The sequence below is a fragment of the Carassius carassius genome, chromosome 4 (assembly GCF_963082965.1).
Source record: "Carassius carassius chromosome 4, fCarCar2.1, whole genome shotgun sequence".
Classification (NCBI taxonomy): Eukaryota; Metazoa; Chordata; class Actinopteri; order Cypriniformes; family Cyprinidae; genus Carassius; species Carassius carassius.
Genome location: NC_081758.1, coordinates 9,875,054 through 9,899,893, shown reverse-complemented (window position 1 = coordinate 9,899,893; position 24,840 = coordinate 9,875,054). Strand labels below are relative to the sequence as shown.

At 39.8% G+C, this 24,840-nt stretch overlaps 1 pseudogene; it reads right to left on the bottom strand.

Moving 5' to 3' along the window:
- Positions 1 to 784: 784 nt before the first annotated feature.
- LOC132134273 (proprotein convertase subtilisin/kexin type 5-like) overlaps positions 785 to 24,840 on the bottom strand; it is a 57,897-nt pseudogene continuing 33,841 nt past the window's right edge.

Sequence of the window (24,840 nt, the reverse complement as noted above, 5' to 3'; positions counted from 1 at the left end):
CAATTGAAAATTACATACTACTCATACTAAACTCTTCCATAAACAACCAATAGTTAAAAAAAAGTGAGGGGACAATATGTTTTCTGTAGCAACCAGGCCATTTTAGCTGGCTTTTACAAGCCTTTGAGCTCTTTTATCATAACTCAAGGGATTGCAGTGCTGTAACGGGTGAGCTACTGATCAAGTTTACTACGTCAACAAAGCCATTCATATGGACCTTGTTATGTGATGCATATTACGAAATGTAATAGTTTACAAATTATGCACCATGGTAAAAATGTTCTGAGGTCAGAACATTGCAAAATTCGTGCAAAGGGCTTATTTTGCTTGTTTTATGGGGGCTTGATTAAAAGGCCAATAAGAGACTATTAACTACACTCTAAAAATGCTTGTTTGTAGAGCCATGCTTTTGCAATGAGCTTATGCTGTCAATTATGTCACTGATCAACCTGTTAGTGCAGGTAATATTTTGAAGACGAATTGTCACTTTCACATACAAATACCTCTGGTCTTCTATTGAATGGACTGCATTTATATAGCGCTTTCAACAGACCACATGGCCATCCAAAGCACTTTACAAGTTGCCTCACATTCACTCATTCACACACCGACTGCAGTGTCAGCCATTCAAGGCGCCAGCCAGCTCGTCGGGAGCAGCTCAGTGTCTTGCTCAAGGACACCTCAACACTTGGTCAGGTGGAGCCGGGGATTGAACCACCAACCTTCCAGTTTGTAGACAACCTGCATGAACCACTGAGCCACTGCCGCCCCACAGTCTTCTACAGTTAAAGCACTCCCTCTGAACTTCTTGTTCTGTGTTGGTGCAGGAGGGTGAGCACAGACAGTGCCCCCCTGTGGTCAGAATGAACTGTGCTGTGCAGTTATGTGGCCCAGGACCTTTGCATTCTAAACAGGACTAATCCCATGACACACAGTTATAGCCCTGTTCCTGTAGAGAGATCACAACTTGAATATCATGTGATTAGTTTTAGAAGTAGGTTAGGAAGTAAACATGTTTGAATAGACTGCTCTTGAATAAACATTTACCTCAGGCTCAGCGTACTCTCCTGTGATGCAGGGCGACTCGCAAGCACCCTGTGTGAGTAAATAACCTGTTCGACATGTGTCACAATCCTCAGTACTCTTGCCTGTAAATAGAAATGACATTCCATAATTTTAAGCTGAAATGATTGAATAGTTAATGGTTAAAAATAGAATTTAAAGGTGTGTCATTTATGTATGTATGTATATATATATATATATATATATATATATATATATATATATATATATATATATATATATATATATATATATATATATATATATATATATATATATACCCACATGGAAATAACCTATATAAACATATTTTAATGTAGGTTTTGATATAGGTTTTTAATATGTGTGACATACATAAAATTGGCCGTTGTCCTATATTATATGTGTACATATAATGTGTACATATATAAGTGCATACATATACCTATATAGGTACATATATGCACATATATATGCACCTATATATTCCCTTTCAAGGGAACTTCAAACTGCGTCCTCTAGGGGTCGCTATGGGAACACCTCATCGTGACCCGTGTCTGAAGCATTGTAAAGGAAACAGGTCAATTTAGCTCAAAGGGAATCATTTAAGATTTTAAAGGGAATTTGAACAGAATCACTGTTTCACGGCTGATCACTGAGACGCCCTGCGATGCACTGAACGAGCCGTTTAACATCAAATCTGCGCTGGATATTAATATCCAAACTATAGTGAAAACACTATCAATTAGCACAGTAACAAGATCGGCAGTTTAAGACATTAACTTTTAAGCACAAAACACAAGATACTTCTCTTTTCAATATGAATAAGGCTTTATTAGATAAATCTAAGACATATAAACTAAGCTAACACATAAACGCACGCACTCACACATTCACACAAGTTGCAGGAAGATCGAAAGTTAGGGAAGGATGAGTTTAAGAGAATGGAAATATGGAATCCCAAGTTTACAGCAATATGTTAAATTGCATAGACATGAACAACCATCAATCACTTAATTAACCCTCGCACTGAGTTCCTCAATGAGGTTAAAATTATATTAGATACACCAGCACAAATGTCTGAAGGTACATTGCCTGAAGGTGTCGCTTTGTTGTCGCTGATTGGCTGGAAGTTCAGTAGTCGATGAAGTGACGTCTTGAGAAGGCCCGTGGTGTGTTGGGCGTTGGCTGAAGATGCAGAGAGTTGTGTGTAGCTGGCTGAGGTTGAACTCGACGTTACAAAACACGAAACACGAACACGAACACGAAACTCTCAAACGGAAAAGAAAAGAAGTAAAGTTTGACGAGACTATAGGTGGTGTTTCTCCTCATCGTGGCTAAGTAGCAGCAGGCGTGCAGGCTGAAGCACGCTGGAACCGCGCTCAAAGAACAGTGATGACAAACAGCATGGCTATAAGCTAAAGCTAAGAAGCAAAGCTAAAAGCTGGCATGACTGATAGCCAAAGCAAGGCTAGAACTAAAAGACATATAAAAAAAAAAAAACACAACTTGACCCCAAAGAACTAGTTAATTATAGACCAATCTCGAATCTCCCTTTTCTGTCCAAGATACTAGAAAAGGTGCTATCCACACAATTATATTCCTTCTTAGAGAAAAATGGTATATGTGAGGATTTCCAGTCAGGATTTAGACCGTATCATAGTACTGAGACTGCTCTTCTTAGAGTTACAAATGATCTGCTCTTATCATCTGATCGTGGGTGTATCTCTCTATTAGTTTTATTGGATCTTAGTGCTGCGTTTGACACAATTGACCACAACATTCTTTTGCATAGACTTGAATACTTTGTTGGCATCAGTGGAAGTGCATTAGCATGGTTTAAATCGTACTTATATGACCGCCATCAGTTCGTTGCAGTGAATGAAGATGTATCCTATCGATCACAAGTGCAGTATGGAGTACCTCAAGGCTCAGTACTAGGGCCGCTACTCTTCACGCTTTATATGTTACCCTTGGGAGATATCATCAGGAAACATGGTGTTAGCTTTCACTGTTATGCTGATGATACTCAGCTCTATATTTCTTCGCAGCCCGGTGAAACACACCAATTTGAAAAACGAATGGATTGCATAGTCGATATAAAAAACTGGATGACGAGTAATTTCTTACTGCTAAATTCTGAAAAAACAGAGGTGTTAATTATAGGACCTAAAAACTCTGCTTGTAATAACCTAGAACACTGTCTAAGACTTGATGGTTGCTCTGTCAATTCTTCATCATCAGTTAGGAACCTAGGTGTGCTACTTGATCGCAATCTTTCCTTAGAAAGCCACGTTTCTAGCATTTGTAAAACTGCATTTTTCCATCTCAAAAATATATCTAAATTACGGCCTGTGCTCTCAATGTCAAATGCAAAAAAATGTTAATCCACGCATTTATGACCTCAAGGTTAGATTATTGTAATGCTTTATTGGGTGGTTGTTCTGCACGCTTAGTAAACAAACTACAGCTAGTCCAAAATGCAGCAGCAAGAGTTCTTACTAGAACCAGGATGTATGACCATATTAGCCCGGTCCTGTCAACACTGCACTGGCTCCCTATCAAGCATCGCATAGATTTTAAAATATTGCTTATTACTTATAAAGTCCTGAATGGTTTAGCACCTCAGTATTTGAATGAGCTCCTTTTACATTATAATCCTCTACGTCCGCTACGTTCTCAAAACTCAGGCAATTTGATAATACCTAGAATATCAAAATCAACTGCAGGCGGCAGATCCTTTTCCTATTTGGCGCCCAAACTCTGGAATAACCTACCTAACATTGTTCGGGAGGCAGACACACTCTTGCAGTTTAAATCTAGATTAAAGACCCATCTCTTTAACCTGGCATACACATAACATACGAATATGCTTTTATTATCCAAATCCGTTAAAGGATTTTTAGGCTGCATTAATTAGGTAAACCGGAACCGGAAACACTTCCCATAACAACCTATGTACTTGCTACATCATTAGAAGAATGGCATCTACGCTAAGATTTGTCTGTTTCTCTCTTGTTCCGAGGTCACCGTGGCCACCAGATCCAGTCTGTGTCCAGATCAGAGGGTCACTGCAGTCACCCGGATCCAGTACGTATCCAGACCAGATGGTGGATCAGCACCTAGAAAGGACCTCTACATCCATGAAAGACAGCGTAGACCAGGACAACTAGAGCCCCAGATACAGATCCCCTGTGAAGACCTTGTCTCAGAGGAGCACCAGGACAAGACCACAGGAAACAGATGATTCTTCTGCACAATCTGACTTTGCTGCAGTCTGGAATTGAACTACTGGTTTCGTCTGGTCAGAGGAGAACTGGCCCCCCAACTGAGCCTGGTTTCTCCCAAGGTTTTTTTCTCCATTCTGTCACCGATGGAGTTTCGGTTCCTTGGCGCTGTCGCCTCTGGCTTGCTTAGTTGGGGACACTTCATCTACAGCGATATCATTGACTTGATTACAAATAAATGCACAGACACTATTTAACTGAACAGAGATGACATAACTGAATCCAATGATGAACTGCCTTTAACTATCATTTTTGCATTATTGACACTGTTTTCCTAATGAATGTTGTTCAGTTGCTTTGACGCAATGTATTTTGTTTAAAGCGCTATATAAATAAAGGTGACATTGACATTGACATTGACAAAAGCAGGCATGGCTAGTAGCAGAAGCATAGCTACAGACTAAAAAGCATAGCTAGATACTAAAAGCTTACAACTAAAAGCAGATATTTTATGGTGTCCTGTGTATTTAAACTGGACTGTTGGCCACACCTCAAATGTTGTCTTGACCAATCAGATATTGTCTTGGCTCGGGGGCATCATAAATCATATGTTTATCTTACCAAGCATGTGGTCCGAATTTTCCCGCTCTTGTAGGGTATAATTTTGGACATGATTCTTATAACACAAATATGATACATTTGATAAATTTTTGATTGTCTGGACTAATTAAAGCAAGCAGTTTCCATCACAAACATACCAAACATGATTATGAATCCTTAAGTTATCCCATAGTTATTAAAAGACATACACAATAAATGATTATAACATGATAGTCAAAGGTGTGGGTTACATATAAATGAATATGGAGTTAAGCGATGGACTGATTCATTTATAAGTCTTTTTGAGTTCATTCTGGTCCATATATATGTACAAAAGACAGTTTATTTGCCATTCTCTTAACACAAAGACTTCTGTGGAGACCAGAGGTTCCCTTCCCCCTTAGGAATTTCAGTCTGGTTCTGTTAGGTGGGGGAAAGTCAATGGAAGTCTTTAACTCTCATGGGTTTACATGTGATGTCCAGCGTTGCATTTCAATTACAAATTTGACAAATCTCTTCTCCGAATTGAAATTGTCAATAATTGTTCTAGTGGTGTTAATGTTGAAAGCTGTTCTGTGAAAGCTTTGGTTGGTTGGTTATCTTGCTTGGGACTTGTGGCACAGAATGTTTTATGACTTCCTTAGGAATTCGGCTCATGTTTCAAACACAGCCCTGATCGACTCTTTAATTTGTCTGGTTCGAGTCATTTCGGCTACAGCATACACCGAGTTTGGTAAAACTGCCTTTTCCTGTTATGCGCCCAGACTATGGAATGAAATGCAGAGTATTTTGAAGCTAAACATACTGCCATCATTAAATATTTTTAGAAACCTTTTGATGTTTTACTTAACATTTATATATTACATTAATCTTGAGTGCTGGACATTTTTGTGACAGGATTTTTTGTTTTTGTTTTGTTTTCCTTTAATGCTTGTCTTGTAATATTTTATGTGTAAAATTTTGTATGCTGCCATTTTGGCCAGGACTCCCTGGTAGAAGAGATTTTTATCTCAAGGGATTATTCCTGGTTAAATAAATATAAATATGGGTTAAATAAAAAAAAAAAAAAAAAAAAAAAAAATTAAAAAACGCCAACGCGTTGGCCGGCGACAGCCTCTGACGTCACTAATCAACTATATCAACTATAAATAAGCGCCCGGAGAGCACGTAATTTATCTTCTTCGTCTTCATTGACTGTTTTGTTTGAAGCGTGCATTCTGAGAGAATGACCACGGTAAGAGCGATCTTTCTCTGTTTATCATGGCATCCACTAGTAAGGCAGTGTGTACTTTGGCGGCAGACGAGAGTGAACGAGAGTGTTGTCATTAACCCTTTCTGATACTGAAGTTAGTGCTCTGCTGGGTTCTGCCCAGGAAGAGCAGGAGATGTTTGAGGGTGGTGAAGAAGCTGAGGCTGAGTCTCCTCAATCCTCCTGCCCTGCGTATGTGGAGCTGTAAGAGGTTAGGCCGCTTAAGTCCCTCAATGGTGGTCCCAGGGAGAACTCCTCTCACTGAGAGTAGTCACATTCCTGGGCATCTTAATATGGGAACAGACATCCTGTTGAGGCAGGGGCCGAGGCCCGGGGAATGGCGGCTTCACACTGAGGTGATGAAGCAGAGTTGTAGGGGTTGGCCAGACTCGGGTGGATCTTTTGCGACTCAAGAGAGCATCGCGCTGTCCCCTCTGACTTCCTCTGACTCATCCAGCTCCAATGGGGCTGGACGCCATTGTACAGACATTGCCGAGGCTTTATCTGTACGTTTTTACCCCCGATTGCTCTGCACCAGGGAGTTCTGGAGAGAGTGCGCCGGGACAGTTTCGGCTGCTGTTAGTAGCCTCGTTCTGGCCAGGTACGATTCCTGGGCCTGATTTCTCTTTTTTGACGGTACTCCATGGGAGGTTCTTGTCAGGAGAGATCTCCTCTCGCAGGCGGAGGGTGCGCCCCCACATGGAGCTTAGAGGCTGTAGGTGTTATCTCTGAGAAGGCACAACTCGTAGCTTCCGGTCTCTAAACCGAGGTTTTTAAGACCGTTTTCCTATCCAGAGCTCCCTCAATGTTGAGGGGATATCTGGGTGTTTTTTCGTGGTAGTTAGCAGCGCTCCCCTTTTCCAAGAAGGGTCGCCTATGAGCGCGAGTTCTCCTCTCATATGAGACAGAGTTCTCTGTTTTTTCCCCCAGAGCGCTCAGATTGGGTTGATGACTCTCAAACATACTGTTTTGAGATGCACCATTCCATTTGTGAGAGGCTCGATCAGAGTGCCACGAGAGCCCCTCCTTTGAACAGTATTTCGAAATCCATGTTATGGTAAGTGTACACGCAAGGTCTTTGTGCGCTTTCTGAAATCCACACTGTGGTAAGTTCGCATGCTAGTGCTCTGCGTTCTTTCTTAAATCCTTTATGGTGGAGCTTCACGCGGTTGCTTCGTGCCCTTTCTTGAGTTGGTAAAAGTCCCGTTCATCTTGGGCGCCACTCCACCCATGTATCCTCGGATACCCATCTAAACACGGTGTTGCTGCTAGGGATCTGTTGAGACAGAATTTTTCAGTAAGCTTGTGCGAGAGCAAGCGCTTAACCCTGTGTGACAGGCGAGACCTTGTATAAATACTAGGTTCTTAGCCATATCCCTTTAAAGGAATCCTTCTTGATTCCAAGCCTTGAGCTCTACCCTGGGTCGAGGCCCTAACAGGTAAGTTGGGTATGTAGCCTAGGCCTCTGGCCGTAAGGGATAATGTCATGGACAGCTGTCTAAACATCCCAGGGACAACTCCCGATGGAAATGTTAGAGTTGGTATTATTGTTTGCCATGGTTCTGGCCTGCACTCCCCTCAGCATGGCGGCAGTTATACTGTTTCCCATAGCGACCCCTAGAGGACGCAGTTCAAAGTTCCCTTGAAAGGGAACGTCTCAGGTTACGAATGTAACCTTGGTTCCCTGAGTAGGGAACGAGACACTGCATCCTCTAGCTTCCTAAGCCATACTTCGGACGCAAGCTTCAGATGAAGAAGTAAATGACATGCTCTCCGGGCGCTTACTTATAGTCGCGCCGGTAATGACGTCAGAGGCTGTCGCCGGCCAACGCGTTGGCGTTTTTTCATTGTATACTTCAGACACGGGTCACGACAAGGTGTTCTCATAGCGACCCCTAGAGGATGCAGTGTCTCGTTCCCTACTCAGGGAACCAAGGTTACATTCGTAACCTGAGACGTTCACCTATATGCTTACCTATATATTAGTAAAATGATTAAATCCATAGCTGCTAGGCAACATAAATAAAAGCCCAAAATGTAGAAATGTACATTATTTATTTACTTAGGAACAATCAAATACTACAAGACAAAATAAAAAAAATTATAAACCATTTTTTTATACATTTCTTTTCCACTATTTTCATACAAGAAAGAAATGACCTTGTAAATGTTTCAGGAAAACGTGTAGACATCATAGCTTTCCATCACCTCTCACTTAATTGCCATAGTTAAATTCCATAACATGCCAATTACATGTGATACGAATTTCACGTGTTTGCACATACATAAGTTCTTTCATATTTTTTTTTAGGTAGGTCTTAGTTATTGCCTTTGATAATAGAAAATATGAGCTAGGCATCATGTATGACAGTTGCCAAAGTGAGATATGAGCTACAAAATGACCAGATCCTGACATGAGCTATATAGGAGACATATCTTGTATGTATAGGGCTTATATGTGGATATAAAGAAGCAATACAGGAGACCTATATGGCCTGTATATGTGCACCTCAATTTTGCCTATTTGTGGCATATATACACATATATGCAGCATATATATTATCATATATGTGCATATATGCTGTATATATGCAGCATATATGTGCATATAAACTGCATATAGGTTTCATATATGCGCATATATCCTCATATATGTTGTTTATTCAACAATTTGTCTCCTTCGCATCACCCTGGTGTGATTTTGGAGAATAATTTCTGGACGTATGCTGTTCTGTGTCAGCTGCATCACTCCGCATTCTTGTAGCTTCGTATAATTGTGGTTGAGCCACTGATGTCACATGGATTATTTCACAGATCTCCTTATACGTTTCTGGACTTGGGAAAATTTCAATTGCATTGCTGTCTATGCAGGGTCAGAGAGTGTAACGATCGGACACAGGAAATGTGAGATCCAGAAGCAGTGTGTTTAATGGGGTAACCCAAACCTCAAAATCCAAAAACAGGCAAAAGGTCATATCCAGAAACATCAGTCCAAAAACAAAACAAACAAGAAACAAGAAACAAGAAACTAGAAAACACAAGGGAACGCGAGAAAACCGGGTGACGGAAAATAAGGACTCCATGACACAGACAGAAAACAGACCGGTTTATATAGACAGGATAATGAAGGAAGTGGAGACAGCTGAGTGCAATAGCAGGTGTGCAATTAACTGTGATGAAGGGACAAAGATATGTGGGAAATGTAGTGCCTGCGGTGAGGTGCCTATGGGGAAGTTAGACCACTAGTGGACACCCAGGGAAACACAGACCAAACACCGTGACATTACCCCCTCCTCTACAGAGCAGCTACCAGATGCTCCACCTGAACACAAGAACAAACCAAGGAACACAGAGACCAGGAGGGAGGTGGACCGACGGAGGACCAGGGGGAGGGACGGAGGGCCAGGTAATAGAGGGAAACAGAGACAGGAAGTGAAAAAACAAAACAACAACCACAAGGAGACCAGGAGGGAGGAGGACCGGTGGAGGATAAGGGGGAGGGACGGAGGGCCAGGTCCATAGAGGGAAACAGAGAAAGGAAGTGCATAAAACAAGGAGACCAGGAGGGAGATGGACCGGCGAAGGATCAGGGGGAGGGACGGAGGGCCAGGTCCATAGAGGGAAACAGAGAGAAAACAAAAAAACAACAACAACAAAACACAAGGCCAGGAGGGAACAGAAAGTTCAGGGGCCCAGGGCCGAGCCGACAGTGCAGGTATCCAGGGTGGATCAGGTGGAACTGGAGCCGTGCGGGCGAGACAGAAGCCCACCAGGGCGGGGCAGAAGACCACCACAGCCATACGGTCGAGACAGAAGCCCCCCAGGGTGGCGCAGAAGACCACCACAGTAGTGCGGTCGAGACAGAAGCCCACCAGGGCGGCGTAGAAGACCACCACAGCCACGCGGTCAAGACAGAAGCTCACCAGGGCGGCGCAGAAGACCACCACAGCCATACGGTCGAGACAGAAGCCCCCCAGGGTGGCGCAGAAGACCACCACTGTAGTGCGGTCGAGACAGAAGCCCACCAGGGCGGCGTAGAAGACCACCACAGCCACGCGGTCAAGACAGAAGCCCACCAGGGCGGCGCAGAAGACCACCACAGCCATGCGGTTGAGACAGAAGTCCACCAGGGCGGCGCAGAAGACCACAACAGCCGTGCAGTCGAGACAGAAGCCCACCAGGGCGGCGCAGAAGACCACCACAGCCGTGCGGTCGAGACTTAAGCCCACCCAGGCGGCGCAGAAGACCACCACAGTGGGATCGATGGCACAGGAGAGCAAGTTTGGTTAGGTGATGAGGAGATGGTAGATGGTCTCCATGGCCATGACAGGGCAGGCGGTGAGTTCCTGGATGGCCTCCGTGGCCACGACAGGATAAGTCGAGCGCTCAGAGAGTTCGGCTGAGATGTGATGAGGCTCTGGTAGTTTAGCAGAGACATGGAGAGGCTCTCGTAGTTCAGCAGAGATGTGGAGAGACTCTGGTAGTTCAGCAGAGACGTGGAGAGACTCTGGTAGTTCAGCAGAGACGTGGAGAGACTCTGGTAGTTCAGCAGAGACGTGGAGAGACTCTGTTAGTTCCGTGGTGTTTTGACTGGATTCAGGAAGATCAACGGTGACTTGACTTTGCTCATGAAGATCATTGGTGACTTGACTTTGCTCATGAAGATCAATGGTGACTTGCCTTTGCTCATGAAGATCAATGGTGACTTGACTTTGCTCATGAAGATCAATGGTGACTTGCCTTTGCTCCTGAAGATCAACGGTGACTTGCCTTTGCTCATGAAGATCAACGGTGACTTGCCCTTGCCCATGAAGATCAACAGTGACTTGACTTGACTCCTGAGGTCTAACTGTGGTAGTGCTTAACCCTCTGGAGTCTAAGGGTATTTTTGGGGCCTGGAGAAGTTTTGTCATGCCCTGACATTTGTGCTTTTTTCAGTTTCTTATAAATATCTAAATGGTTAAAGTCTAATCTCACTGTAATCAGCACAAACTGGGCTATAATAATATGTGAGCAGCATGTATGTACATTAGGGCTGTGAATCTTTGGCAAGGCAGCGATTCGATTCGATTACGATTCATAGGTTTTCGATTCGATTCAAGAACGATTTTTGCAAATTTAGAACGATTCAATTCGATTCGATTCACAATTAAATTCGATTCGATTATAACGATTCGATTCTGCATTCTTTAAGTGCATTCACAGGATTATTTAAATGCTTCTACTAAATTCTTTAAATGCTTAGTCAGGGGGCAAATTACAGTAGCATTTATGGTTAGAGAACCATAGGTTAAAAAAAAAAAAAAAAAAACTTTTGTCCATTGTTAAATGATAGTTTAATGATGCGACATGGCATACGTAAAAATGTATGTAAGCCAAGTTTTTAAAAAAGAGCTTAAAGAGTATTATGTATAAGCTAACATTTTGTCACACCAGGGGCGTAGCCATAATTTCAGAAGTGACAGAAATGTCAAATACAATCATTTTATGTATGTAGCCTATATAATATTAATAATAATAATAATAATAATAATAATTATTATTATTTTTTACAAGGAATTATCTTCTTTTTTAATTACTTTTAATTAGCTGTAATAAATCAAATACACTGCTGGACAATAATCAATCATTTGTAATCGATATTTTTTTCCTAATGGCAATTTTATGATTATGAGTTTTATATAGGCTACTAGGCTACATTTAATTAGCAATTATTTAAATTTTCTTCTTATAATCTAAAAGCACTTGTGTTATGCAGATGCGGTCATTGAGTCAGCGATGATTGGCGTGGCTGTCTTCCCGCCCCTTCTCATTCAAAAAAAAAAAACGGTTGCTACTCTCCACTTCAACACGGTCTGCGTCTGCGTGTCAATGGACAAACTCTCTAAACTATCAAGGTAAGATAATTATATTTAACTTTATACTAGCCGAATTACTGCTGCTGTTATATAAATGGATGTACATATTTTTTTTTTAAATATTTGAAAATACAGTAATGGCAGAGTCACTACTGAAACTTGACAAAGCCAGTCGGGATTAAACTGTCGTAGCTGAAGGGTTAACGTTAACGTTGTATAAAAAAATTAAAATATTGACAGTTTACTTAGCAAACGTAGGATGTTTTATTTATAGATTCATTGGGCAGAGGCTTAAAACAAGTTTCTACGCTTTTGAATGTTTCTGCGTGTAACGCAAACACCCACATAACGTTTTCACTTCCATAAAAACGCTTTTAATGTGAGCGCATACAGGCACGTCTGCTTCATAATAGATTAAAAATGCTATCTTTGTGGGCAAACGTGTCGGATGTGCCAGTGGAAAATAAATGGTGTACATATAAAAGTTTGAGGAGTTAATGTGCTTAATCAGGGAACAGATATCAGCTGTGTCTCATTTACAAGAATGCGTCCTCCGGAGGTCACAAAACATTTCCCGCCTGCCTCACGATGCTCCAGCCGGTCAGTCAGCTCCACTGCGGGAGGGAAATGCTGGGTAGCACGGCTTAATTGATAAAACAAACGAGACGACTCCAGGTGTTTTAACGACAGTTACTTTATTTGGTTACCGAACGAGCCTTGATAGAGAGCTGCTTCTCCGTCGTGTTGCCAGATCCAGATATTATAAGTGTCTTTGTTGGAGAGCATAAAATGTATAGGTTACAGAATGAAATATGCCAACCCTGGTCACGAAGAATGCTATGCTATTTCATTCAGTTTGGTAGTTAACCTTTTACAAAAATCCTGATAAAAACATTCATGAGAGCAAGTTCTTATCATCAATATAGCAATGCTTTTTAATGAACGTTATTAAAGTAATAAGCATTGTTGCATGAATAATAAATTTATCCACACCCAACATGTAGTAAAGTATCAAACTGGGATAAACTAAAATAATGTCTTATTTATTAATGTCCATCCACCCAAAACAGACAGCACAGAGAGTGTAATGAGTTACATTTTAGGTGTTAGTCATTTTTAGGTGTTAACAAACATCTCCTCGTGCGATGGCATGACACCATGACAGATTTATTGTGAAGATGAAAGCCCACAAGAGTGTGGTTAGTTAACTTTAACTTTATACCCCTTATTCTGATGATGTTTGCTAGATGTAAAGCTACATTATTATTATAAGAATACAGTGTGAGCGAACTCTGTCAAGCTGTGCTAACTGGCCTTTTCCTCCCGCAGTGAGGCTGTCAGACCGGAGGGGAGACTCGTCATACAGTCCTTTTACTGGCTCACTTTCCCAGTAAACTAGTATTTTCCTCCCACAGTGGCACCAGCAGACCAATAGGGAGACTCGTGAAGACCTAAAAGTCGTATGAGTACGTTAAATGGGTACAGGTAACAGGTAGGTGAACTTTAAAACACCTGAAGTCGTCTCGTTTGTTTTATCAATTAAGCCGTACTAATTAGCATTTCCCTCCCGCAGTGGTGCTGGCTGACCATCACGAGGCAGACTGGAAGAGTCGTCTCCATAAAGAAGACCATTTTATATGTTTTGAGATGATATGTGTTCTCTCAATATTGTTGTATAGTCTTACTAATTAAGTACATTAACTCTTCAAACTTTTATTTTTATTTACACCATTTATTTGCCACTGGCAAAATGTGTTATCTATGATTTTACTTGTAGGCTACTGTATATGTATGTTCATTGTTGAAATATGGTTAATATTCTGGTAATTCTGTGTTGTTAAGCTCTGAAAAATAAAAGATGAATCATGAATAAAGATGTTGGTGTGAAGCAATAACTTGTGTTACTGAATATATAACAAAATAATAAAAGTACTTTTAAAAATTACATTTCTAAGCTGAATAGTGTCACTTTTAACTTGTTCATATTACCTTTAGTAGTATAACTTGGGCAAAAAATATGAAGTACTGGCACAACTTAATTATAACTACGCATGCTTTTTAATGCTTTTGTAAATGTTTTAGTAGTATATAAAATAATTTCCTTTTCTGTTTTTCTTTCTGTTTTTTAGGTATGAAGCTGAGAAGACTGCACAGGCCCAGGAATAATACCATTTCATCCTGTTCTGTTCAAGTATTTTTGTATTAACACTTTCTATGAAGCCCATATTATACATTATAAGGGTATTCTTAAAGTATAAGGAATGCATTATAATACAACTTATATGTTGGATCATCTCATGAATATTCATAAGAACAGGTTTAATATATTTACTTATTTGTCGTTATAGCTTTTAAGATTATGATTATTTATAACACAATGAACACGTTGCATCCACTTCTACAATGGATTATATTTCTCATAGTTATAATGTATTATAAGTCTCATATCTTGCCATTTTTCTGAAGCTACTTAAAGCGGTCAAATACCACTTATAAGTAGTAGTAGTAATAATAATAATTACAAAAAATTGTTTTCACTCAAACAGCCAAAAGATCAGATATCAGATTTTGTATTTGTAATATGACACATTTGCTTTGAACTATTTTTTTTTTTTTGTAATATCAGTTTGATTATTTTGATGGTACCCCTTAGACAGCTGTTAGACTCTGCAACTATATCAACTAGCGGTCATTGGAGTATGTCTGCTACTGTAAATATATGCTAACACTTTATTTTGATGGTCAACCAACAGATAAACTGACATACAGTAGGTGTCTGCAAGTACGTCAACTTATTCTACCATACTAGATTCTACCATTCTTGAGCATAGTAATACTCTAATGAGAGTTAGTTGGGATGTAGTGGCAAAGCTGCTTATAATCGATTGATTAAGGGGACCATCAAAATAAAATGTAACCATATAAAAGATTGCTTTTTTTTCCCGTTAAAAGTATTAAGCTCACATCAATTTACATTAGCTCCAAAGGAAACACTCAAGTAACACTCAACATCTAACCACTCACAAGCTTTAATAAGATACTGTGCAGATCTGAAATAAACAATGTCAAGATATGATACAGTCCATTATACTGTAAGTTAAGTAGATTTAATATGGTGTTCATTGTGTTATAAATAATCATACTCTTAAACTTATAACCATGATAAATTATATTATGTATTGTATTATGATGTATTATAATTGTTATGATTATTCATGAGTTGATATAACATTATACATTTTTTATAATACATTATGCATTCATTATAATGCCTTAAGAGTACCCTTATAATGTATTATAGATATGGGCTTCATAGAAAGTGTTACCTATTTTTATCCTGTTTTATTTTGTTTTACCCAATAAAAAGTGTGATTTAGAGACTCTGAGTTGAAGTCATTTTCTTCACATTTGAAATATTTAAACATGTGATTTAAAATGTATTAAGCACCATTTTTTTAGGTAAATAAAACATTTTAATTTAGAGTTTTATTGCATATTAGCACATTAACTTTATCCAGAGGAATTAATAAAGAAATATAAATGGGGCCCAGTTCTGACCCACTGTGGTCCCACTAAAACCCCATATAAGGGCCATTTGTGGGTCTAGTGTGATCACCCATCTGGGCCCCATAAGGGTTTTGTATGTGGCCCACCTTGGCCCCAGTTATTAGAACCCATTTGGGACCCATGTGGGCCCCTCTAATGAAGACCCACATGGGCCCCACTTGGAGCCCACTATGGAACCATCATGGGCCCCTATGGGTTAACACACACGGGGCCCAAGTGGAGCCGATGGACAAAAATGTACGGGTCCCATTTGGGTTGCCCATGCAGGGCCCAACTGACAGCCCACCAAAAACCCACATGGGGCCCACATGGAAATGCTGGCTGGGCAGATGTCTGTTTGCTAATGAAACAAACGCTACTTTCATGCATCTGATTATCAGATAAATCTCGCGCTCTTATTTCAAGGTCGTTGTTAATGCTGTGGTTAATTTTAAAAGTTTCCTTCGAATATTCGGTTCATCCGCATTGTTTAAACACATTTATCAATCAATGGAACTGTGCGTATGATTTAGACACTTACATTTCTGCTCCGTCCATGCAATAAACACAGCTGTCGACGGCTCCGGTAACTCCGCCGGTAAGATGCAGAGAGCCATTGACAAACTACAGAAAAGTAAAACTACTTCACGTTAGCATTACTGGCCACGAGTCCTATAGATCACACGTCAGCTGCTCAGAGACGAACGGAGCGCGAGCGCAATCCTGTGACAGTCTCAGTCGGTAAACAGTGGAGCGCGTGAAGGACAGATAAGAGGCACGATTCACGAACACTCTTCAAGGTCTCCATTAATTTGTGCGTGTAGTAATTTAATGTGTATACATTTTGAAAGCATTGAATCGCTATAGAAATCGCGATTCATTCGATTCTTAGCATTTTGAATCGACTACTGTCCAAGATCGGTGATTCACGATTCAAAAATCATGTTTCAAGATCGATGCATATGAATCGACAGGGTTTGTAATCGATGCATCGAGAAAACGAGTGAATCGTTACACCCCTAATGTACATGATTGTGTTTTTGAGAAAAAAAATGTTATGCGCGGTTAGTGGAAAAAAAAATGTTAAAACACTTGAAAAAGGCAATAAAAACACATAAAGAACAATGGTTCCCGTTTTTGAGAACTGGAGCTTGTAGCTTAGAATTTTTCTTTCTAAATTATGTGAAAATCATCTTGTTTACTCACTTACAGAAAACAATATATTGATTTAAATTTTCTAAGACACTTTTTGTTGGTAAAAGTCATATGCGAGTAGGCGTCAACTATCATGAATATCATTGTGATTTACACCTGAGAAGACAAAGGCCTGCATAATGAGCTGCATAATGAGTCTTTCAGTCAGCTGTGTGTCACTGAGAGGGAAGAGTTACAAGAAAGAATGTGAGGACAAAATAAATCTATATAATTTTATGTTTGTAGTTTATTTAGAATATATTTAATTATCCCACAACATAATTTAATATCCACTTGGGGGAGCAGTTAAACAGTTTATTAGGAACAATCAAAGCTGACTTTCAAACTAATTTTTTGCACCATTACTCAAGTCACACAATCCTTCAGAAATCCTTTTAATAATCTTATTTTCTACCAAAAAAAAAAACATTTATTGTTATTATTATTATTATTACCATTATTATTATTATTAATGTTGAAAAGAGCTGAGAATATTTTTCAGGTTTTTTAGGGGGGATAAATTAAAAGAACACCATTTTTTGTTGCATTGGTTACAGTTACATTTATTTGTTACATTTATATTATTTACATCAAGCTTTTGAATGGTATAGTATTGTATATTGTTATTGAAACTTCATAATATTTCACTTGATTATACATTTAGTCAGGAATTATAGTTTGGAAAAAGTCTAACTAGTAAAATGTTTACACGTTATGTGAAAACTAGTACAAATATATAAATAAATAAAAAGAGACTCATGTTTATGATCTCTGCTGAATAAAGTGCTTCATTCTTTTATTTTCTGAGGAAATCCATTTCTCAAATCCTCAACCACATCACATCTTTTTGGGGTAAATTATGTCGTATTCCTCTCATCGCGAAGCAAACAGTAAAATAAAAACTTGAACAGTCTCGCTGCTTTTTCTTCTGTTATGGGCGTATTCAAGCCGCGCGCTTCAGTTTGAATCTGAATAGCGCGTTCGGCGCGGGGGCGTGGTCACATTAGATATAATGAAGGGAGACATGAAAAACGGACATTGCGTTGTTTTCATATGGATTACTTTACCACAGAATATCTGTTTTCGGCGGCACGTGTTTAGTTTAAAAGTAGACATGTCAAGCTTTCTATAGATATCTCTCTCATGTCTCTTCGTCGAGTATTCACGGAGTTACAGTTCATTTTAATGACGTGTTTGTAAATGAAGATCAGCGCAGACAAAGGCTGCAGACAGCACACCTTGTTTGTTATCTTTATTTTTTAAGTGCACAAAGTTTTGTTGTTATTATGTCTGTATCCAAAAAAAGTAGACCCTTTACAGATTCGATTGATGTATTGCTCTTATCTGTACGATTAAAACTGAAAGTGTAATTTAAGTTCTTTTCAGGGGTTATCAGGAGAAAATGACTCATAACGCGTATCCGCGTTAATCGACTCTAGAGGGTTAACTCATGAGTGTTAATGGTGACTTGACCTGACTCTGGAGGGTCAACGGGGACCTGACTCAACTCTGGAGGGTCAACGGGGACCTGACTCAACTCTGGAGGGTCAACAGGGACCTGACTTGACTCTGGAGGGTCAACGGGAACCTTCTCGACTCTTGTGCAATGGCTCTGGGCCAGCGGCCAACTTGCACAGTGGCGCTGGGCTGGCGACCACCTTGTGCTGTGGCACTGGGCTGGCGGCCATATTGTGCTGTGGTGTGGGCTGGCGGCCATCTTGTGCAGTGGTGCTGGGCTGGCGACCACATTGTGCAGTGGCGCTGGGCTGGCGGTCCTCCTGTCTGTAGACCCCGGTCTAGAGTCGGCCATCCCACCTGGAGAGACAGGTGTGGCTGGGGTATCCCTCTGAGACCGATGTTGCAGGTACAGTATGAACCCCCAAAAATCAAAGACCTCCAGCTCATTCATTTCACTCTCCGGCACAGGGTTGTCCAAACAGATGTTGAAAAAGTCTTTCAAGGCCGCATCATTATATCCCAAGCCTACCGCCTAGGTCCAGAACTCTTGTGCCACACCAGCCACCTCATTCCCCCTTTGACGGAGGGTGGTTAATTTTAGGAATCTTCTCCTCCGCTCCTCCATGCTGGCTGGGGAACAGACACAAAATCCCACACCGCTGGATCTGATCTGGATGGAGTCCTTCTGTAACAATAGGACACAGGAAACGAGAGATCCAGAAGCAGTGTGTTTAATGGGTAATCCAAAATCAATATCAAAAACAGGCAATAGGTCATAACCATGAAAAAAGTCCAGAAACAATAAAAAAAAAACAGAAACTAGAATCCACAAGGGAACGCGAGAAAACCGGGTGACGGACAACAAGGACTCTATAACACAGACAGAAAACAGACCGGTTTATATAGACAGGATAACGAAGGAAGTGTAGACCGCTGAGTGCAATAACAGGTGTGCAATTAACTGTGATGAAGGGACAAAGCTATGTGGGAAAATGCAGTGCCTGTGGTAAGGTGCCTATGGGGAAGTGAGACAACTAGTGGACACCCAGGGAAACACAGACCAGACTCTGTGACAGAAAGCTCTCAGATTCCAACAAGAATCTCTTAATCTGTGTTCTAGAGATGAACGAAGGTCTCACGGGTTTGAAACAGCATGAGGGTGAGTAATTAATTACAGAATTTTCTTTTTTGGGTGAACTAACCCTTTAAGAAGGACTTGAGACGAACTTAAGATGTTTAGAAACTTTATGGTGCATTCAATGGTGGAAAACATTTTGGACGCAATGGATGCAGCCCCTGTATTCCTTTTAAATTTCTTAAAATTATAATTATTTTTAATTTACAATAAAACTACCAAAGTTGCATGTAAAATATGCAGAATATATAGCAATTCGATTAATAGCACCTTCAGAAATTTAATACAAAAATACAAATAAAAAAACATTCTAATCCACATACTTTATTCATAATTTTGAAGACGTGGAGTTAAAATTCTTGATGAATTTGATGTAGAAAAGGAAAATTGCCATTTTATTCCAACCAAAGTGATTTAAACACACCTGACGTCATAAATACAAACTTTCTTAATTACATCCATTGTCTTTTAAATATGTTTAAAATGTACTGCTGAATGTACTGGTAGACATTTATGGTAAACTGAAATGTAATGTTATTTCTATCGAAAAATTGTATCTCATGCATTTTTATATATTTGTAATTACACATTTGTATTGACAATGTTGAAAATTTAAAATATATTTACTTGATTTAAATATTGAATTACACATTACAGTTAAAATTATAATAAAGTACTTTACAAGTAAGTTAAGTAAGTCAAGACAATAAAATAAGTGTACTTTAGAACATGACAAAATATTAATGATGAGAGGAGCATGTTCAGATAATCAACTAATTCAACACAGGTGGAGCATGTTCAGATAATCTAATTAATTAGCATGATACATATATATACAGCTAACTTACCTTTTGTCTCACAACAGTTTTTCAGGCATCCCTCCACCAGCCCAACTCCTTACTTCTAACTATTCTCATCCCAGCTTGGGGATATGGGGAGTTCTCTGAGTTATACTGGGCTATATTCTGAGCTCGGATCCCTCCCCTCGGACAGCACTCCGATTATGATTAATATTAGCTCAATCCGATTATATGAAAATGCGAACCCATGAAAAACATTTCGATTTTTTAATCAAACTCTTACTCTTTGAAATCAAATTGATATATGGTAAATTCAGTATAAGCTCACTTCTTTTGCACTGTTTAGTGGAACTTACTAGTTTGCACATATTTAGTAAAAATTGATAGCCTGAATGCACTGTAAGTCGCTTTGGATAAAAGCGTCTGCTAAATGCATAAATTTAAATTTAATTTAGTCACATGTGTAATTTGTTCCATACTGTACCTGTGCAAGATCTGCAGCTGGGGTGGCAGACTTCACATGTTTTTTGGTGTGTATCATGGTAGTGCACATCAAGACAGGAAGACACACAGCATCCCCTCTCTGCAGCTCACACAGCCCTCGGCACCAGCCTGAAGACACTCCCCACAGCACTCATCACAATGCTCACATAGAGACAGCTGAAGCGTAGTGACTGGAAAAGATTTAGTCAAAAATATTTGAAAACACAAATTGCAATTTGTTATCTATTATAAACTGAGAAGTCAGTTCAGTATGACCTAATATTGCCTGATTAATCAGCTTAGATGATATACTGCATGTCCACACATTCCTTGGTGTCTCTGTAGAGGTGTGCTTTGCAGCTCAGGCACTCGTGGATGTGCCGTCCTATACAAGTGAGGCAGTTAGGATGACAGGGTTCACAGCACTGTGTTTCCTCCTTGAAGAATTAATCTGGACACTGATTCATAAAGATGCCATCTTGTGGATAAAATGAAAACCTAAAGCAGTGTTTCCACCGCAGGAACTTTAACCAGGAACTAGGGACTTTTGGGCTGGTACTTGGTGTGTTTTCATAGACAGTAAAAGAAATGGACACAGCGACCCCATTGGATTCAACGGAGACAAGTGAAGACAATTAGAAGCACGCACTTCCTGGGGGTTGAGCGTACTGCAGACTCAAACTGAACTTGATGAGGTAAATGTCACGTGAGCAACCTGTCTGACAACTGTAAGTCTTCTAATCGCTGTGCTAAGAGAAATCTGAATCACCCACCGAATCTTGCAGACGTTGTTGAATAATTTTGACTGCACAAATTGTGAGTCAAAAAGAAATTTAATAATTTAATTGTATTAAATGTATTAATTAATTTATTAATTAATTTATTAATTTTATTCACAATGGAATATAGATTACATAAAATGTTGATAGTGAGACATTTTGAAATGTCATGCCAAATATTGGCTCATTTTGGATTTCATGGGTGCTACACATTCCAAAAAAGTTGGGACAGGTATCAATAAGAGGCTGTAAAAGTTAAATTTAACCAATTTGCAACTTATTAGGTCAATCGGCAACATTATTGGGTATAAAAAGAGCCTCTCAGAGTGACAGTGTCTCTCAGAAGTCAAGATGGGCAGAGGATCACCAATTCCTCCAATGCTGCGGCAAAAAATAGTGGAGCAATATCAGAAAAGTGTTTCTCAGAGAAGAATTGCAAAGAGTTTGAAGTAATCATCATCTACAGTGCATAATATCATCCAAAGATTCAGAGAATCTGGAACAATCTCTGTGCCTAAGGGTCAAGGCTGGAAAACCATACTGGATGCCCGTGATCCATCGGGCCCTTAGACGGCACTGCATCACATACAGGAATGCTAATGTAATGGAAATCACAACATGGGCTCAGGGATACTTCCAGAAAACATTGTCGGTGACGGCTAAAACTCTATGGGTCAAAAAAGAAGCCATATCTAAACATGATCCAGAAGTGCAGGTGTTTTCTCTGGGCCAAGTCTCTTTTAATATGGACTGTGGCAAAGTGGAAAACTGTTCTGTGGTCAGACGAATCAAAATTTGAAGTTCTTTTTCATCTGGACTAAAGAGGACAAGGACAACCCAAGTTGTTATCAGCACTCAGTTCAGAAGCCTGCATCTCTGATGGTATGGAGTTGTATGAGTGTATATGGCATGGGCAGCTTACACATCTGGAAATGCACCATCAATGCTGAAAGGTATATCCAAGTTCTGGATATACCTTCGGCATTGTCTCTTTCAGGGAAGACCTTGCACTTTCCAACATGACAATACCAGACCACATACTGTCAGGATCCTGCCCTGACAGTCTTGTTTGTACCGTCTTTGTTCAATGTGTCTTTGTTTATTTTGTGCCTGAGCACATGGTTGTGTCTCTTGTGTCTGCCACGTGCTCCTCTTGTCCCACCTCCTTGTTTCCCCGGGTCATGCCCCCTTGTTTAGTCCTCATTAGTCAGAGTGTTGTCACCTGTTCCTCATGTCGCTGTATGCTTCTTATTGTGCTCTCTTTCCTCTTGTAGCTGCCGGTTCGCTTTGGCTGTATGTTTGCCATAACGTGTGTTTTGCAGTTTCGAGTTTTTCTAGTCAAATCTTGTTTTTGCTTTTTGGACTTTCCTGTTGAGTCCAGCTACTTGTTTCTTCAAGAGTTATTTTTTCCCTAGGTCTTCTCTTTTAGTTCCTTTTTAGTTTAAGTTTATTTTCACCTATTATCCAAGAGTTATCCTTCTAGTCTTTTGCTAGATTCAAGCCTCTAGTCAAGTTTAGCTTTTTCCTTTAGCATTTACCCATATGGGCCTAACATTTTTATTTGTTTTTGTTTTTACCTAGTTTTTTCTTGGTCCCTATTTATTATTTATCTTCTCCTGTTTTTTGGGAAGGAGTTTCTTGTTCCCTGTCTTGTTTGTGTTGTCTAGTGTGCTAGTTCTTTTGTCCTGTCTTGTGGTGTCTTTGTCTGTTGTTGTTCTCCCCCTCCAGCCCTGACTGGCTGTCTGTGGTTCCCTGACCGCTGGTTCCCTCACTCTTGCAGCTGTATTGATTCTGGGAAAGTGATCTTCAAGCTGCAGTTCTCTGCTCCTTTGTGCCTCGCCTGGTCATCTACATTCTGTCTGGTCTTGCCATCTCCTCTGCAGTGGTCCTAGCTGCTGCCACCCTATGCTGGTTCCAGTGGTCACCCTCAGCTATCCCGTCATTACCCCAGTATCCCATCCTGTTGGACTTTCCCTGCATGTGCCCTTCTGTGCCCTGTTTTTGTCAATAAATGCTTGTACTTTGTCATTCTGTGATTGGGTCTTTCTTTCCAGTGCCTGACACATACTGCATCAATTTCAACATCATGGCTGCGTAGAAGAAGGATCCGGGTACTGAAATGACCAGCCTGCAGTCCAGATCTTTCACCCATAGAAAACACTTGGTGCATCATAAAGAGGAAGATGCGACAAAGAAGACCTAAGACAGTTGAGCAACTAGAAGCCTGTATTAGACAAGAATGCATGGGACAACATTCATATTCCTGAACTTGAGCAACTTGTCTCAGTCCCTAGACGTTTGCAGACTGTTATAAAAAGAAGAGGGGACGCCACACAGTGGTAAACATGGCCTTGTCCCAACTTTTTTGAAATGTGTTGATGCCATGAAATTTAAAATCCACTTATTTTCGCCTTAAAATTATACATTTTCTCAGTTTAAACATTTGATATGTCATCTATGTTGTATTGTGAATAAAATATTGAAATTTGAAACTTCCAGATCGTTGCATTCTGTTTTTATTCACAATTTGTACAGTGTCACATTTTTTTGGGAATCAGGTTTGTATTATCTCAATATTCTGTAGTTGCTCTGTTGTGCAGTGTGTGGTCAGGGTCGGAACAGGAATCACAGATGTTTGGTTCGGCCTATCACATAATTCACAGTTGGTGTGGCATTGCTCACAAATGCTATGATCAGTGCCCTCAAAAAACCCATCCGGACACACCAATATACACTGACCAGCATGCAGGAAAAAGTCTTCCCTTCACTCTGAAGTTAAAAAGAACAGAAAAACAAAATAACTAGTGTAATATATTTAACAATGAATAGGAAAATGCTAAGATTGCCAAAGTTAGAGTTTCAAAATTAATTCACTATATGTAAATTGGACATTCCAACTGTTACACTCTGTTTGATGCTAAAGATTAGTCGTAATAGCTGTACCAGAGCAGGTGTCTGTGTTCAACATACAAGTTTATCAGAAAATCACCAATGCAATCACATTAATGTATTCAAATCAGTATACATTGTATCAAGTCACACATTTCTTGGGAACCGAACCAATGACCATGACATGCTTTACTGTTTGAACTAGAGGAAAGCTGAATTATTAGCATGTATGAAACCTGTATTAAAATGCATGAAATACTGTTGATGGTATTAATGCTACTGAGAAAGGCCACTACATTCTAAGAGAAACATGGTTCCATATTATTTTTAAAGTAGCTGATAAAATGTAACTTTAAGGTATTATTATGCACCATTTAGAGGTAAATAAGGTACAAATGTAACACTTTTTATGAGTGCCATTTTATTTTTAACCCTAAATCTCCTACTGGATTATATTTGATACACAAATGTCTAAGTCCTCTACATTATAAAACTTGCAAAAATGCTGTTGTACACTATGTACTACATGTGTTCATCTGATTGATTGATAGTTTATACTTTTAGCAAGTAAAAGTCCTTAA